Consider the following 17,950-nt stretch of genomic DNA (forward strand, 5'->3'; position numbering starts at 1 on the left):
AAAAAAATGTTATAGAAAAACAAATATACTAAAAAGACTTCTTTATACACCCTGGGGCTGTAAGGAGAAAGCCCTACTCTAGTTTTATAAATCACATATAAGACCCCATATTGACTATGGGCTCATCGTCTATGGTGCATGTGCAAAGATACAGATGCAAAACATCGAAACAATACAAAACGATATAATACGTCTCATATTTGGTCTTAGGAAACCCACAAGCACCAAGTTTTTGCTTATGGAGAATAGATTAACAAAAATAAGGGAGAGACGTAGCTTTCTCTTGATAAAACATCTTACAAAAACTGAATCAAATAGCTCACACACCCTACATAATTGGTTAAGAAATCCAGCCATGTATAGAGGCATTGCAGATGAGTACGCCAATATTCAGAAGAAGTTTCCTGTACCCGCAAAGTCTATTGCACCTACTTTCCCCTAATCCCCTCCATGGAATCGGTCAATCCCCATGATAAATACTGATTTCTCAAAGTGGACTAAAGGTTTAAACCCCATTGCTTTTGTCCAGAAAAAATTCGCTGACCTTAATACAATTACTTATAAAAACCATTTCCAAATATTTGTTGATGGGTCGAAAATGAATGAGAAGGTAACAAGTGGTGCCTTCCTTCCTCACCTGAAAATTGCAATGGGTGAGAGATTGTATATTAATGTATCTATAATGTCTCCAGAGTTAAATGCCATAATCATGTCATTAGAACATCTTATGGAAAATAAACCCTTGATTGCTAATTCAAATAATATTATAATTTATTCTGAATCTTTATCAAGCCTTGAGTTGCTCTCTTCAGCTCCTCAGTATAAGTTGGATATTGACACTTATCATTGTCTTAGTATTATAGACAATCTTGCTTCAAGTGGCATAAGAACTCATCTTCAGTATATTTCTATCCACTCTGGTATAAGTGGTAATCATCAAGTTGATGAAATAGCAAAAAATGCTATAAATATTGACCAGCCAAGTGGGAGACCAATCTCCATTAGTGATATTTACCGATGGAGACTAGGCCTATCAGATATTATGTTTAATAAGAAAAATCCTACTCTTTCCACCTTTCCCAATAAGTATTTTTCTAAAAATTTATCATAGAATTCGTTCTAGAACAAACTGACTAAACTTTCTTGCATTCTTGTATCAGTTTCCTAATTCAAATGGTTCAGTTTCCCTGTCCCCTCTTTGCAGGTATTGTATTATGAATAATGAAACAATTGACCACTGCCTATTTGAATGTAATATGCCGACGTCTGCACAGCATACCTTGCATTGTAAACTGTTAAAGTGCTTCAAACACTACAAAATCTCACTATCAGCCAAGAGCCTAACCGACTATTCCTGCACAAAGAGCACAGAAATCGATATCTATCATCTTATATTTGAACTCCTTGAGTCGAAAGATCTACTGAAAGATGTTTGAGAATATCTAATAAATAAGAGACGACCAAGCCAGTAGCTCTGTAGCCCACAGACTGAAGCAAAAGGAAAAGGGCTAAATAGTATCAACTGAAAAGCCCTCCTGCTGTGAAATAGAAGAAGAAGAAGAATCAATATATTGGAAATTGCATATTACTGGTATTGTGAATAGGCTGATAGTAATACTGATAGACTGGTATTGTCACTCACTAAGGCCAAAACTTGTGAATGGGCTCTTCTGAATAGCCTAACATAATAGGCCTATAGACTTAAGCACAGTAGGCTACTCGTCTATTTGACATTGCTTCCAAATAGGCATATAAAGGTTAGCCTACTATCATGACATCCCATCCCATTTGGGTAAAATTCTACTTTAGTTACTTTTGGCTATCTCGGAAAGGGGTTGGGTTAGGAAAATGAAACTTTCAGGGATGGATGTACATGCTAAGGTTTGTCCCGGGAAGGTACTTTGAAGTACCTACCTCCACTCATCCCCCCTCTATATAATGGTAAATTACTGCACATTACTAGTTGTTTTTAACTCATATTTCATCCTATATTACTATCATAAATATAAATCACTGCTTACCTTACACAACTTCTGCTTTTAACCTTGTTCATTAAAATATATTCCAAAATCCTATTTAAATCCTAAGCCATTTAATTTTCAACCCATGCCGACTTTCTGTATGGTATATGAAACCAGGTTTGTTGTGATGTCACACTTTCCTTATCAGAAACCCTTACCTTTAAGGGTAGCAGGCACATACCAAACAACTCTGTTGATAAGACCATTTAAACTGTATTAATTAGGGAAAGGATTTGAAAACACCAGAATCGACTTCAGAGGAAACGTTATATCATGGGAAGATGTTTTTGAAATCCCCTTCCCCCCAAACTCAAAATTTTCCAAAATTCTGCTTTAGAAGCTTTTTAAATATTTCTAAAGCGCTAATAGATAGAGTGCTAAAAACATCAGAATCGACTTCAGAGGACACGTTATATCACGGGAAGATGTTTTTAAAATCCTCCGTCCCCCCAAACTCAAAATTTTCCAAAATTCTACTTTAGAAGCTTTTTAAATATTTCTAAAGCACTAATAGATAGAGTGCTAAAAACATCAGAATCTACTTCAGAGGACACGTTATATCACGGGAAGATGTTTTTAAAATATCCCCCTACCCCCCACACTCAAAATTTTCCAAAATTCTACTTTAGAAGCTTTTTTAATATTTCTAAAGCATTAATAGATAGAGTGCTAAAAACATTAGAATCAACTTCAGAGGACACGTTATATCATGGGAAGAGGTTTTGAAAATCCCCCTTCCCCCCAAACTCAAAATTTCCAAAATTTTACTTTAGAAGCTTTTTTAAATATTTCTAAAGCACTAATAGATAGAGCACTACAAGTTTCAGAATCAACATCAGAGGAAACATTATATCACGAGAAGAGTTTTTCAAAATCCCCCTTCCCCCATAACTCAAAACTTTCCAAAACTTTATTTTAAAAGGATTTTAAAGAAGTATAATGCACTAATAGATACTGTTAAGAAAATCAGAAGCGACTTCAGAGGACACGTTACATCTCGGGAAGAGGTTTTTAAAATCCCCCTTCCCCCCAAACTCAAAATTTTCCAAATTTTTACTTTAGAAGCTTTTTAAAATATTTCTAAAGCACTTAGACATAGAGCGCTACAAACATCAGAATCATCTTTAGAGGACAAATTATATTATGGGAAGATGTTTTTGAAATTCCCCCAAACCCAAAATTTTTTAAATTTATACTTTAGAAGATTTTTCAATATTTCTAAATCGAAAATAGATAGAATGCTAAAAACATATTAATTAACTCCATAAAACAAATTTTCTTACACAACGATGTTTTTTAAATCCCCCTTCCCCCCAAACGAAAGATTTTCTAAATTTCTTCTGTAGGAGATTTTAAAATATTTCTAAAGCATAAAGACATAGAGCACTAAAAACATCAGAATCAACTTCAGAGGACACGTTATATGACGGGAAGAGGTTTTAAAAACCCTCTTCCCGTGATATAACGTGTCCTCTGAAGTCGATTCTGAAACTTGTAGCGCTCTATCTATTAGTGCTTTAGAAATATTTAAAAAAGCTTCTAAAGTAAAATTTTGGAAATTTTTGAGTTTGGGGGGAAGGGGGATTTTAAAAACCTCTTCCCATGATATAACGTGTCCTCTGAAGTCGATTCTCATGGTTTTAGCACTCTATCTGTTACTGCTTTAGAAATATTTAAAAAGCTTCTAAAGTAGAATTTTGGAAAATTTTGAGTTTGGGGGAAGGGGGTTTTTAAAAACCTCTTCCCGTGATATAACGTGTCCTCTGAAGTCGATTCTAATGTTTTTAGCACTCTATCTATTAGTGCTTTAGTAATATTTAAAAGCTTCTAAAGTAGAATTTTGGAAAATTTTGAGTTTGGGGGGAAGGAGGATTTAAAAAACATCTTCCCGTAATATAACGTGTACTGTGAAGTCGATTCTGATGTTTTTAGCTCTCTACCTATTAATGCTTTAGAAATATTAAAAAGCTTCTAAAGTATAATTGTGGAAAATTTTGAGTTTGGGGGGACTGTGGATATAAAAAACATACTAAATTGATATAAAGTGTCCTCTGAAGTCGATTCTGATGTTTTCAGCACTCTATCTATTAGTGCTTTAGAAATATTTTAAAAGCTTTTAAAGTATAATTTTGGAAAATTTTGAGTTTGGGGGGAAGGGGGATTTCAAGAACATCTTCCAGTGATATAACGTGTCCTCTGAAGTCGATTCTGATGTTTTCAAATCCTTTCTCTAATTAATACAGTTTAAATGATCTTATCAACAGAGTTGTTTGGCATGTGCCTGCTACCCTTAAGGGTAAGGGTTTCTGATAAGGAAAGTGTGACATCACAACAAACCTGGTTTCATATACCATAAAGAAAGTCGGCATGGGTTGAAAATTAAATGGCTTAGGATTTAAATAGGATTTTGGAATATATTTTAATGAACAAGGTTAAAAGCAGAAGTTGTGTAAGGTAAGCAGTGATTTATATTTATGATAGTAATATAGGATGAAATATGAGTTAAAAACAACTAGTAATGAGCAGAAATTTACCATTATATAGAGGGGGGGATGAGTGGAGGTAGGTACTTCAAAGTACCTTCCCGGAACAAACCTTAGCATGTACATCCATCCCTGAAAGTTTCATTTTCCTAACCCAACCCCTTTCCAAGTAGAATTTTACCCCCATTTGCCCTATAAAATAAAATTAGTTAATTTTTTGGTAAAATTCTACTTTAGCTACTTTTGGCTATCTTGGAAAGGAGTTAGGTTAGGAAAATAACACTTTCAGGGATGGGTCTACAGGCTAAAGTATGTCCCGGGAAGGTATTTTGAAGTACCTACCTCCACTCCTTCTCCCTCTAGAGGGTCCTGAAATTTGCCTACATGACAGGTCTATACCCATTGAAATTTTGACAAAACAACATTTTACCTTAATTTTCACTTATCAGTTTCTTTTTCTCTGGCTTTAGCTCTGAAAATGCAATTTCAGTTATTTGAGCTGAATTTTAAGACATATAAATAGTTTATTTTCAAAATTTAGGAAATGTATTTGCATATCTCTAAAACCTTATAAATTGGGATTGAGCAAAGTTGTGAAGCTGAAAACAATTTTGTTGTACTTCGTTTAAGCAGAAGATCTATTTTGCAGGGTTTCACTTCTATAACTCACATATTTTTAAAGGTCATCAAAGGTCGAGACCCTCTAGAGGGAGAAGGAGTGGAGGTGGGTACTTCAAAATATCTTCCCAGGACATACTTTAGCCTGTAGACCCATCCCTGAAAGTTTCATTTTCTTAACCTAACCGCTTTCCAAGATAGTCAAAAGTAACTAAAGTAGAATTTTACCGCCTTTTCTTAGTGCACTTTCAAATTTAATGATTTTGTATTAGTTTAGGATATAAATTTAGGACCAGTCCCCATCATAAGGAGACATGTTATTATCAGAAATATGGCTTTTTTCATAATTTTTTATTGCAAAGTCAGAAAAAGAAGGAAAAAAAAGGAAAGAAGTGAGGATAAAGGTTCACTCCCTGGAAAATATGTTAACTAGGATTATTATGCATCTTATGAAGTAAGAATTGTTTTCTTAACATGTCTCCTTATGATGAGTACTGGTCCTAAATTTATGCCTAGTTTAGTATAAAACAAGGTATAGATCTAGATTAGGGGCTACTGCTTCAGAATAATATGTAACCACTGTAGCTTTTAAGAGGCTATTCTAATCTTGGTTTGCAGGCTTATCTACATGTTCTTCCTGGACCATAATGTTATATATGGTGATAGTGAAAATATAGATCCTAAAGTGACATGTAACTTCTTATTTTTGGTACAAGAAATGGGTTGAGAAAAGTGGTTAAAAACATTCTAAACAATTAGAAATCAACTCTGTCAAATTCATATATTCAAAAGACATTGATTAAAAACAAAAAAATTTATTACACTTAACAACTAATAATTCTTCTAGGCAGGGGCAGATCCAGGATTTCTTTTTTTTGGGGGGGGGGGGAGCAAAACGGGTTGGTCAGATAAACTTGTGTTAGGAGCAATTTTAATTAACACAAACTTGAGTTAATTAAGTAAATTACACTACTTTAGACTATGCTATGGGGGGGGGAGTGTGCCTCCTGGATCTGCCACTGCTTCTAGGACCACCATTTTGGACAATATTGATGATGTTTTGTATTCTTTGTAAACAGGTATTTTTACCCATCAAAAATCAAAACATTAGACCTATATCTAATTGTAAAAGAATTTCAGATCTGTTGGATATTGAATATTATGTGAAAAATGATTCATAAATAAAGATAAAAATGAAAGTAAATATAATAATGTGATCTGTCAAAACATGCTCAGAGTCAGAATTTTGTTGTTTCAGTTTTTTTTTTTTTTTTTTTTTACTTTTGTGCAAAACTGTATACTAGGGCTATATTTAAGTCTAATAGAGGGCAGGGTTCATTTGCATAGAAAATGATTGTTACATTTGGAAAGACCATAAGAATACATGGAAGTAGTGTGTTCACCTTGCCTGTACCTCAATTGTGGAATCTTGTTTATGTTTACCATTTGTAATGTTTAGTAGATAAATCCTTATTTAAAACCCAGGCACCTATAATAAAGAACACTATAAGCAAAGCAAGCAAGTATAAAGCATCAAGGCAAATAAGCATGCAATAGCAAGCTGGTGCACAACCACAAGCATAAAGCAAGGTATCACATAATGCTACATCCCCCTTCAGCTATTTCCAAGATATGAGCTCCTTCTACCTCTAGGCATGGATGCGCTAGGCTTACTCTGCTAGCTGCCAATAACTTGGTAAATTATCACTCACTACAAGAAACAACAGAACACTACACCAGGAGGCGCAAGGCTCACTCCCATCAGCTGCCAATGGGTTTTGGTAGACCTACACTAGACACAAATGCTTCATTGTCACTTTGTTATTTGTAATAGGTTTAGTCTCTCTGGTGGCTTCACCACTCTGCCAGATCTTGTGGCCTGAACAGCTGTTGCTTGTGCTTGAATTGTGCTAGACAGTTCACTTGCTGGCAGGTGGGGCTCAGCTATGGCCATACTGGGCTTGGTGGTGGTAGTCAGGAATCTCTGCAATTATCTGTGCAGACTCATGCTTGTGGTAGTTTTTTGCAGAGATTCCCAACTACCACCACCAAGCCCGGTATGGGCATAGCTGAGCCCAACTGCTTCAATTATCAAAGAAATGAAGGTGCAACACAATGGAGCCCATTATTTCCTTTAAGGCAACATTGTGCTTTGGCTCCCAAACAATGTCTTTGTCTTGGCAGATGTCACAAAGGTCCTTGCATTTTGTTGATAGATTAGGGATGTACCTGGCTAAGTAATTTAGCATCCCCTGGAGGGTGGTCAGCTCTTCTTTGTTTGCTGGCTTTGGCATTGTGTTAATTGGATGTAGCTTCTCTGGATCAGGGTGCATCCCTTTTTTGCCAATCATGTGGCCAAAGTATGTTACCTCTTGTACACCAAATTTACATTTACTGAGGTTGAACCTCACCCCTTTTGCTCATGCCCTCTTTAAGAAAGCAACAAGATGTTGATTATGCTCTTCTAGGGTTGAACTGAAAACTAGCAGATCATCTAGGATGACTATAAAGCCAGTGAGACCTTCAAACACTTCTTCAGTGCACCTCTGGAATTTGTCCTGCACTGATATAATGCCAAACAGCATATGCTTGAAACTGTATCTTCCAAAGATAGTGTTTAGTGTAGTTAGGTCTGAGGATTCCTCATCAAGCAACAAAGACCAGTATCCTGAACTTGCGTCTAGCTTTGTGAAGTACTTTGCTCCATGCAAGTTGGATATAAAGTCTTCTAGCATTGGAATAGGGTAGTGGGGTCTTCTGATGGATTTATTAAGATCCACAGGGTCAATACAGAGGCAGAGAGTGCCATCTTTCTTTTGAACAGCCGCCATGGAGTTTACCCATTCAGTAGGGAGAGTCACCTTCTCAATGACACCACCATTCTCCATTTTATCAAGCTTTGCTTTAAGCTTGTTGCAAAGAGCTGATGGAATTTTCCTTACAGCACAAACCTTAGGGATGGCTCTGTCCTTCAAATAAAAATGGCACTTGCCATCCAGATTTCCTAGCCCTTCGAAGATATCATTAAACTCTTTAATAACCTCAAAAACAGAGTTGCAGATTGGTACTTCAGTGCTTGCAGCAGAGTTGACATTCATGATCAGTTTAATAAGGTTCAGATCCAAGCTTGATCTTAAGCCAATTATGGGAACAGAGTCTGCTTCTACAATGTAGAATTGCTAGTTGGAAGGCCTTGATTGTTCATAGGTACAGCTCAAAGTACATGTCCCTCAAACAAGAATCCTGCCACCACAGTAACTAGTAAGCTTCTGCCTAGCCTTGGTTATTTTTGGCTTTGGCTAGAGCATGTCAAAATACTTGATAGCAAGGATATTTGCTTTTGCTCCTGTGTCAACTTTGAAACCAACTGGCAACTGGGCGTTTATTTCGAGGGAAACTATGGCTTCTTCCTTGTTATTTGTTTCCGAGACTTCATGCAGAAATATCTTGTCCTCATCATCAGAGTTTTCAAGTGTGTTGTTGGTGCCTGAAACTACATTATGACCTTGTTGCTTCTGCAGACATGTGCTAAATGGTTGGGCTTGCAGCACTTTGTACATGTTTTTCCTTTTGCAGGACATGCATAATTAGGGCTGTAGCTGCCTCCACAGAAGTATCATTCTCTAGGTCTTGAAATCATTGTTTCTTCTGCTTGGGCGCTGATTGATTTTGTGAATAGAATCAACTTCTTTTTTATGCTACCTTCATCAAACGTTCTTAGCTGTGCCTGGGTAGTTTCAAACATGCGACATTTCTCTATAGTTGTTTCAAGGGTTAGGGCATCCCCTTCTACTAGCAGGCGCTCTGTGATATGTAGGTTCAATATTCCACAGACTATTCTGTCTTGTACCATTTCGTCTGCGTCCCTGTAGCTACAGGTCTTAACCAAGGTTTTCAACTCTATTATGTAGCTTTCTGTGTTTTCTCCCTCATGTTGGTCACGTTTCTGAAAGACATACCTTGCAAACATGCTGTTTATTTTAGGTGTTGCATAATCTTTGAATTTTGTCATGTATGGCTCAAGCTTGTCCTTTTCACTCTCACTGAAGTCAAAGGTATTAAATATCTCTCTTCCCTTGTCTCCTACCCAAATAGGTTGGTAGGCGCACATGATCTTCTCAGTTTTCCCAGATAAGGGGCCTGCAAAAGATGAGCTTGCTGCTCAAATCGTTTTCACTCATCTGGAAGACACAATGAGTCCCAACCGATACTTGGCTGGTTGGCATCCATTACTGGTCACTCACTTCTGACACCATGTAATGTTTGGTAGATAAATCTTTATTTAAAACCCATGCACCTATAATAAAGAACACTATAAGCAAAGCAAGCAAGCATCAAGGCAAATAAGCATAAGCATGCAATAGCAAGCTGGTGCACAACCCCAAGCATAAAATAAGGTATCACATAATGCTACACCATTTTTGGTTCTCTTGACCATTTTGCTTGACTAGCTAAAAGATGAGTGTAGCCTACCATTTGATTCACCTTCTAACACCTTTGGTAAAGGTTAAGACAGTATTCAGAATAGAAATTATGTTTTGAGGAGGAAACTCCCCCACAGCCCTCAGGGCAAGGGTTTTAAGTTATGCCCTGGGGGCATATATGGTTTTTACAGAAAGTATTGTTGTAGGAACTTCAAAAAGGCTCATTTGATTGGAAATTCCAAGGGCTAGTGCCCTTTTTAATAGTCAAAAGTGACTGGAGGGCAACTAACCCCCTCTCACGCCCACCTTTTCCTCAAACAAGTCCAATCAAAATTTTGAGATAGCCATTTTGTTCAACGTAGTTGAAAGTTCTGGAAATTAGGTCTTTGAGGTTGACAACCCCCCCCCCAGCCCTCAGGGCAAGGGTTGTAAGTTATGCACTGGGGGCAGAGTGCACTAAGGTTTGTATAGAAAGCAATGTTGTAGAAACTTCAAAAAGGGCTTATTCAATTGGAAATTGAAAGGGCTATTGCCCATATTAATTGTCAAAAGTGATTGATGGGCAACTGACCCCCCTCTCACACCCACAATTTCCCCAAACACATCTAATCAAAATTTTAAGATGTTCATTTTGTTCAATGTAGTTGAAAGTTCTGGAAATTAGGTCTTTTAGGATAATAACCCCCTCAGAGCCCTCAGTGCAAGGGTTGTAAGTTATGCCCTGGGGGCAAATAAGGTTTTTATTGAAATCCTTGTCATAGAAACTTGAAAAAGGGATCATATAGATAGCCATTTTATTCAACATAGTTGAAGGTTTCGGAACTTAGGTCTTTAGGGATGTCATCCTCTTCCCCCCGATGTCATCCTCTTCCCCCCACAGCCCTCAGGGCAAGGATTGTAAGTTATGCCCCGGGGGCATATAAAGTTTTTATAGAAAGCAATGTTATAGAAACTTCAAAAAGGGCTCATTCAATTAGAAATTGAAAGGACTAGTGCACTTTTTAATTGGCAAAAGTGATTGATGGGTAACTACTCCCCCTCTCATGCCCACCATTTCCCCAAACACATCATATCAAAATTTTGAGATATTCATTTTGTTCAGTGTAGTTGAAAGTGCTGGAAATTAGCTCTTTTAGGATGATAACCCCCTCAGAGCCCTCAGTGCAAGGGTTGTAAGTTACGCCCTGGGGGCATATAAGGTTTTTATAGAAAGTTGTTTTAGAAATTAAAAAAGGGCTCATTTGATTGGAAATTGAAATGGTTAGTGCCCTTTTTAATGCTCAAAAGCGAATGGAGAGCAACTAACACCCCTCTCACGCCCACCATTTCCCCAAACACATTCAATCAAAGTTTAGAGATAGCCATTTTGTTCAATGTAGTTGAAAGTTCTGGAAATTATGTATTTGAGGATGACAAACCTCCCAGAGCCCCCCAGGGCAAAGGTTGTTAGTTATACCCTGGGGGCATATAAGGTTTTATTGAAAGCGTTGTCATTGAAGCGCGAAACTTCAAAAGGGTTCATTTTATTGGAAATTGAAAGGGCTAGTGACTTTTTTAATAGTTGAAAGTGATGGGAGAGCAACTAACACCCCTCTCACGCCCACCATTCCCCAAACACATCCAATCAAAATTTTTACGTAGCCATTTTGTTTAATATAGTTGAAAGTTCTGGAAATTAAGTCTTTGAAGATGACACCCCCCTCACAGCCCTTAGAGTAAGGGTTGTAGTTTATGCCCTGGGGGCATATAAGGTGTTTATAGAAAGTGTTGTTGTAAAAACTCAAAAAGGGTCCGTTTAATTGGAAATTGAAAGGCCTAGTGCCCTTTTTAATAGTCGAAAGTGATTGGAAGGCTTGGCAATGTTATAGTAAAGATCAATGTGGTTACAATGTATTATTTTTTTTTGTTTAGACCAGGGCACTTCGTATTGAAGGAGTTGTCGTAAGAACTTCGAAAATGGCTCATTTAATTGAAAATAGAAAGGGCTGATGCCCTTTCGAATAGTCGAAAGTGATCGGAGGGCAACTAATCCCCCTCCCACGTCCACCCTCCCATTTATCCATTATATTTAAAAACTAAATGTTGCTTTAAGATCAAATCAAAATACAATGTGTTAATGCTAATTCCCAATAAGGCATCTCAGCAGTATCCCAAGAACGACTGAGGGTTGTTCAGACTTTCGAGGCTACTTCTGCTCTTAAGTTTGTACCAAATCAAAATAGCGTAAGTGTATCCAAGCTATCAAAGAAAGTAAACAGATTTTTTTGCAAATGATATCAAGTTTTCCATTTCAGGTCAACTAGAGGAGGTATGAAACTAAATTAAGCACTACTATTTGTGTCCAGATTTTTAAAAGGGTGTATGTTGTTAAAAATTGCTGAAAATTTTCTCCAGCATACTAATAGCAGGACAAACTATAAAGTCTTAAAAAACGATAACATTTAAAGTATTATTTACTTTTTCCCTGAGAAGACTATGTCAATATAAAACGAACATAAATTAATTAAAAAAACTTTTTCCTTAAAATCAGTTTTTCAAAGAAAAGTAAAGAACTCCATTAAACCGAAAATGAGCAAAAATAAAATCAAATAATCTACCAAGCGTGAAACTACCACAAATCAGCATCGATAAATAAATTAGACCCTAAACGAACAGAAATTACAACAAATAACCGAGTCAAACTCAAAACGAGCAGAAATTAACATGAGTTTGGCTCAAAAGCCCGATGCCTTCCCAAGGCCAGGACATAATTTGCACTTTACTGAAAAAAAATACAAATGAATATTTATTGTCATAAAAGGTTTTTATGAAAGGTTTTTTTAGAGCATGTAAGGTTTTTATTGAAAGCTATGTTGTAAAAACATCCAAAAGGGCTCATTCAATTGAAAATTGACAGGGCTATTGGCCTTTTAATAGTCGAAAGGGATTGAAGGGCAACTAACCCCCCTCTCACACCCACCATTTTCCCAAACACATCCAATCAAAATTTTAATATATCCATTTTGTCCAACGTATTCGAAAGTTCTGGAAATTAGGTCTTTTAGGATGATAACCCCATCAGAGCTTTCAGTGCAAGGGTTGTAAGTTATGCCCTGGGGGCATATAAGGTTTATAGAAAGTTACTAGATGAAAGTTACATAACTTGCACTTTACTAAAAAAAAAACGAATGAATGCGCATTGTTAGTTTAATATATGTATATACTGATATATAGTAATCAAAATGTTAATATTATTTGATTTATTAAAGTTAAACAAGTAAACACATTTATATTTTTTCAGTAAAGTGCAAATTTTGTTCTGGCCTTGGGAAGGCATCGGGGTTTTGACTCCAACTTATGTTAATTTCTGCTCGTTTTGAGTTTGACTCGGTTATTTGTTGTAATTTCTGTTTGTTTTGGGTCTCATTTATTTATCGATGCTGATTGAAACTGTAGGTGTAGTGAACAGTCTTGGAAAGAGGTAATAAAACTAAACTGAATTTGCGTATTTTTTGAATAAAATATTGTTAAAAAGTTTTTTGTGGAGGGGAGAGGTATGGAGGGTGAATCAGGGGCCACGTCCCATAGTTTTTGGATTAAAACATTTTTAGTTACTTGTTTTTTTGGGGAGGGGGATTTTGGGCCATGGAGGGAGGGCCAGGTGTCAGCTTGAATTATTTTTGGAATAACATATCGATTATAAGTTTTACTTTTGTGGGGGGGGGGGGCTGGGCCATGGTTGAGGGAGGGCCAGGGGGTCAGCTCCTGTGATTTGTGAAATAAAATATTGTTAATAAGTTTTTTAGGGGGATGGGCTATGGAGGGAGGGCCAGGGGTCAGCTCCCATGACTTATGGAATAAAATATTGTTAATAAGTTTTTGAGTGGGGGTGGGGGGGGGGAGGGCATATAATCTTTGAACTATTTTAAAACCCTTGCATTAAAACCGTATATGCCCCCAGGGCATAACTTACAAGAGAAATGTCCCCAGGTTTTGGGAAGTTGCATTGACCCTGGAATTTTTGTTTTCCGATTTTTGAACTTATTCTAACAAAACGGCCATCTCAAAGGTTTGATCATATTGATTTGGGGAAAAAGGGGGAGGGGGGCTAGTTGCCCTCCAGTCCCATTTGGCTCTTAAAAAGGTAACCAGAACTTTCAGTTTTAATCATGAGCCCCCTCTGAAGTTTATATGACCACCCTTACATTAAAACCTTATATGCCCCCAGGGCATAATTTACAGCACTCACCCCCTGGTTCTTTGGGCCTGTGTAAACCCCAGAGTTTTTGTTATGTGATCTTTGATCTATTTTAAACAAAAGGGCGATCTCAAAAATGTCTTTGGATACATTTGAGGAGAAGCGGATTGGTGGGGTTGGGGGGCTAGTTACCATCCAATCACTTTTGAGTCTTAAAAAGGGAACTAAAACTTTCAATTTCTTTTCATTTGACTCCCCTCTAAATTTATACAACCACTTCTTCCAATAGAACTTTATATGCCCTGGGGAATGAGTTACAACCCTTCCCCTGGGCTCATGGGCGTTATGTTGACCCCAAGGTTTTTGTGTTCTCTTTGTTGGACTATTTTGAACAAAATAGCTGTCTCAAAATTTTGATCAGATGCTTTGGGAAAAAAAGGTGTGTGGGGAGGGTAGATACCATCCAATCAATTTTGGCTCTTAAAAATGGAACTAGAACTTTTAATTTTTAATCATTTGAATCCTCTCTGAAGTTTATATGACCACCTCTTCCATAAAAACGTTATATACCCCTGAGGCATAAGTTAAAACCCTTCCCTCCAGGCTCTTGGAGATTATGTTGACCCCAAAGTTTTTGGTATCTGATTGTTGGACTATTTTGAACAAAATGACTATCTGAAAATTTTGATTGGATGCATTTGAGGAAAAGAGGGTTGGGGTTAGATACCATTTGATCACTTTTGACTCTTAAAAAGGGAACTAGAATTTTAAATTTCAAATCAAGTGGTTCTCTGAAGTTTATATGACCACCCCTTACCTAAGAATCTTATATGCCTCCAGGGCATAACTTACAAATTTACTCCTGGGCTCTGATGGATTGTGTCAACCCTGTAATTTATGTTATTTGATCTTTGAACTATTTTGAATAAAATATCTATCCCAAAATTTTGATTTGTTGCATTTGGGGGGAAAGGGCCTTGGGGGGAGGGTAGTTGTCCTCTGATCCCTTTTGACTCTTATAAAGGGCACTAGAACTTCGAATTTTCAATCAAATAAGCCCCCTCGGAAGTTTATATAATCATCCCTTCCATAAAAACCCAATAATTATGCCCCAGGGCATAATTTACAACACTTGTCCCTGGGTACTGTGGTGTTGTTTTGAACCCAGAGTTTTTGTTATCTGATCTTTGAATTATCAGAGGCAACGCTATAGCGTTGTTGTATAAACTTCAAAGGGGGCATATTCGATTGGAAATCAAGAGTTTTAGTGCCCTTTTAAGGGTCAAAAGTGATTGGAAGGTAACTAACACCCCTTCCACGCCGACCATTTCCCCAAACACATCCAATCAAAATTTTGAGATAGCCATTTTGTTCTACATAGTTGATTTTCAGATAGAAATTGTGTTTTTGAGGAGGACACTTCTCCCACAGCCATCAAGGCAAGGGGTGTAACTTGTAAGTTATGCCCTGGTGGCATATAAGGTTTTTATAGACGGTGTCGTTGTAGAAACTTTAAAAACAAGCTCATTTGATTGGAAATTTAAATGGCTATTGCCCTTTTTAATAGTCAAAAGTGATTGGAAGGCTCCTAACACCCCTTCCACGCCCACCATTTCTCCAAACACATCCAATCAAAATTTTGAGCTAGCCATTTTGTTCAACATAGTTGAAAGTTCTGGAAATTATATCTTTGAGCAGGACACTCCCCCCACAGTCTTCAGAGCAAGGGTTATAAATTATGCCCTTGGGGCATATGATTTTATGGAAGGAATGCTTGTATAAACTTCAGAGAATTGAATTGATTGGGAATTGAAAGTTCTAGTTCACTTTTTAAGCGTCGAAAGATATTAGAGGGTAAACAGCCCCCCATGCCGTTTTTTCCCATATACATCCGATAAAAATTTGAGATGGTTATTTTGTTAAAAATAGTTCAAAGATCATATAACAAAAACTCTGGTGTCAAAACAACCCCCCAGGGCCCGGGGGCAGGCATTGGAAGTTATGCCCTGGGGTCATATATGGTTCTTAAGAAAGGTATGCTCGTATAAACTTCAAAGAGGGCTCATTTGATTGGAAATTGAAAGTTCTAGTTCACTTTTTAAGAGTCAAAACAGATTGGAGGGCACCTAGCCCCCTCCACGCCTTTTTTCCTCAAACCCATCCAATAAGAACTTTGATATAGCCATTTTTTTTAAGTTCAAAGACCATATATCAAAAGCTCCGGGGTCAACACAGCCCCCCAGGGCCTGAAGGCAGGCATTGTAAGTTATGCCCTGGGGGAATATATTGTTCTTATGGAAGGGATGCTCATAAATACTTCAGAGAGAACTCATTTGATTGGAAATTGAAAGTTCTAGTTCACTTCTTAAGCGTCAAAAGATATTGGAGGATAAACAGCCCCCCCACGCCCTTTTTTCCCAAATACATCTGATAAAAATTTGAGATAGTTATTTTGTTAAAAATTATTCAAAGATCATATAACAACAACTCTGGTGTCAACACAACCTCCCCCCCAGGGCCCAGGGGCAGGCATTGTAAGTTATGCTCTGGTGCCATATATGGTTCTTAAGGAAGGGATGCTTGTATAAACTTCAAAGAGGACTCATTCGATTGGAAAGTGAAAGCTCTATTTCACTTTTTAAGAGTCAAAAGAGATAGGAGGGCACCTAGCCCTCCCTCCACGCCTTTTTTCCTCAAACCCATCCAATAAGAACTGAGATAGCCATTAAAAAAAATAGTTCAAAGACCATATAACAAAAACTCCGGGGTCAACACAGCCCCCCAGGGCCTGAGGGCAGGCGTTGTAAGTTATGCCCTGGGGGAATATATTGTTCTTATGGAAGGGATGCTCATAAATACTTCAGAGAGGGCTCATTTGATTGGAAATTGAAAGTTTCAGTTCTGTTTTTCAGAGTCAAAAGAGATTGGAGGGCAACTAGCCTCCCCCATGCCCTTTTTTCCCAAATACATCTGATAAAAATTTGAGATTGTTATTTTGTTAAAAATTGTTCAACGATCATATAACAAAAACTCTGGTGTCAACCCCCCCCCAGGACCCAGGGGCAGGCATTGTAAGTTATGCCCTGGGGCCATATATGGTTCTTATGGAAGGAATGCTTGTACAAACTTCAGAGAGGGCTCATTTGATTGGAAATTGAAAGTTCTAGTTCAGTTTTTCAGAGTCAAAAGAGATTGGAGGGCAACTAGCCCCCCATGTCCCCTTTTCCCCAAATGCTACTGATAAAATTTTGAGATAGCCATTAAGTTAAAAATTGTTCAAAAAATAGATAACAAAATTTCAGGTGTCAACACACCCCCCCAGGGCCCGGGGGCAGGCGTTGTAAGTTATGTGCTGGGGCATATATGGCTCTTATGAAAGGGATGCTTGTATAAACTTCAGAGAGGGCACACTTGACTGGAAATTGAAAGTTCCAGTTCACTTTTTAATAGTCAAAAGAGATCCAAGGGCAACTAGCCCCCCCCACGCCTTCTTTATCCAAACCCATCGGAAGAAAAGTTTGAAATAGACATTTTGTTAAAAATAGTTCAAATGTTGGATAAGAAAAACTCAGGAGTTAATACAACCCCCCAGGGCGCAGGGGAAGGTGCTCTAAGTTATGCCCTAAAGGCATGTATGGTTCTTATGAAAAGGATGCTTGTATAAACTTCATAGAGGGCTCATTTGATTGAAATTGAAAGTTATAGTTCACTTTTTAGAGTCAAGAGATTTAAGGGCAAATAGCCCCCCTCCCCACGCCCTTTTTTCCCAAAACCCATCTGCTACAAATTTTGAGATAGCCAGTTTTTAACTATTGTTCAAAAATTAGATAACAAAAACTGCGGTGTCAACACAAACCCCCAGGGCCTGGGGGATAGGCGTTGTAAGTGTTGTCCTGGGGGCCCATATGGCTCTTATAAAAGGAATGCTTGTATAAACTTCAGAGAGGGCTCATTTGATTAGAAATTGAAAGTTGTAGTTCTCTTTTTAAGAATTAAAAGATATCCGAGGACAACTACCCCTCCCCCCCCAACACACCCTTTTTTCCCCAAGCCCATCCAATAAAATTTTTAAAATATCCATTTCATTAAAAATAATTCAAAGGTCAGATAAGAAAAACTTCTGTGTCAACGCAACCCCCCAGGGCCTGGGGCAGGCATTGAAAGTATTGCTCTGGGGGCATATATTGTTCTTATGGAAAGTATGCTTGTATAAACTTTGGAGAGGGC

At 37.6% G+C, this 17,950-nt stretch overlaps 1 protein-coding gene across 2 annotated transcripts in view; it reads left to right on the forward strand.

The window, feature by feature from the left end:
- The first annotated feature begins 1,609 nt into the window (after positions 1 to 1,609).
- Positions 1,610 to 17,950, forward strand: part of drosha (ribonuclease 3 drosha) — a 73,963-nt gene continuing 57,622 nt past the window's right edge. Inside the window, exon 1 of one of the 2 annotated variants that reach the window (XM_089102823.1) lies at positions 1,610 to 1,628. The gene's annotated coding sequence lies outside the window, so the exon portion shown is untranslated. Of the gene's footprint in view, positions 1,758 to 17,950 lie in introns of both variants that reach the window. The other variant, XM_089102822.1, reaches the window with a different exon arrangement.

The sequence above is a fragment of the Artemia sp. Qi Xiang Cuo genome, chromosome 16 (assembly GCF_049724085.1).
Source record: "Artemia sp. Qi Xiang Cuo chromosome 16, ASM4972408v1, whole genome shotgun sequence".
Lineage (NCBI taxonomy): Eukaryota > Metazoa > Arthropoda > Branchiopoda > Anostraca > Artemiidae > Artemia > Artemia sp. Qi Xiang Cuo.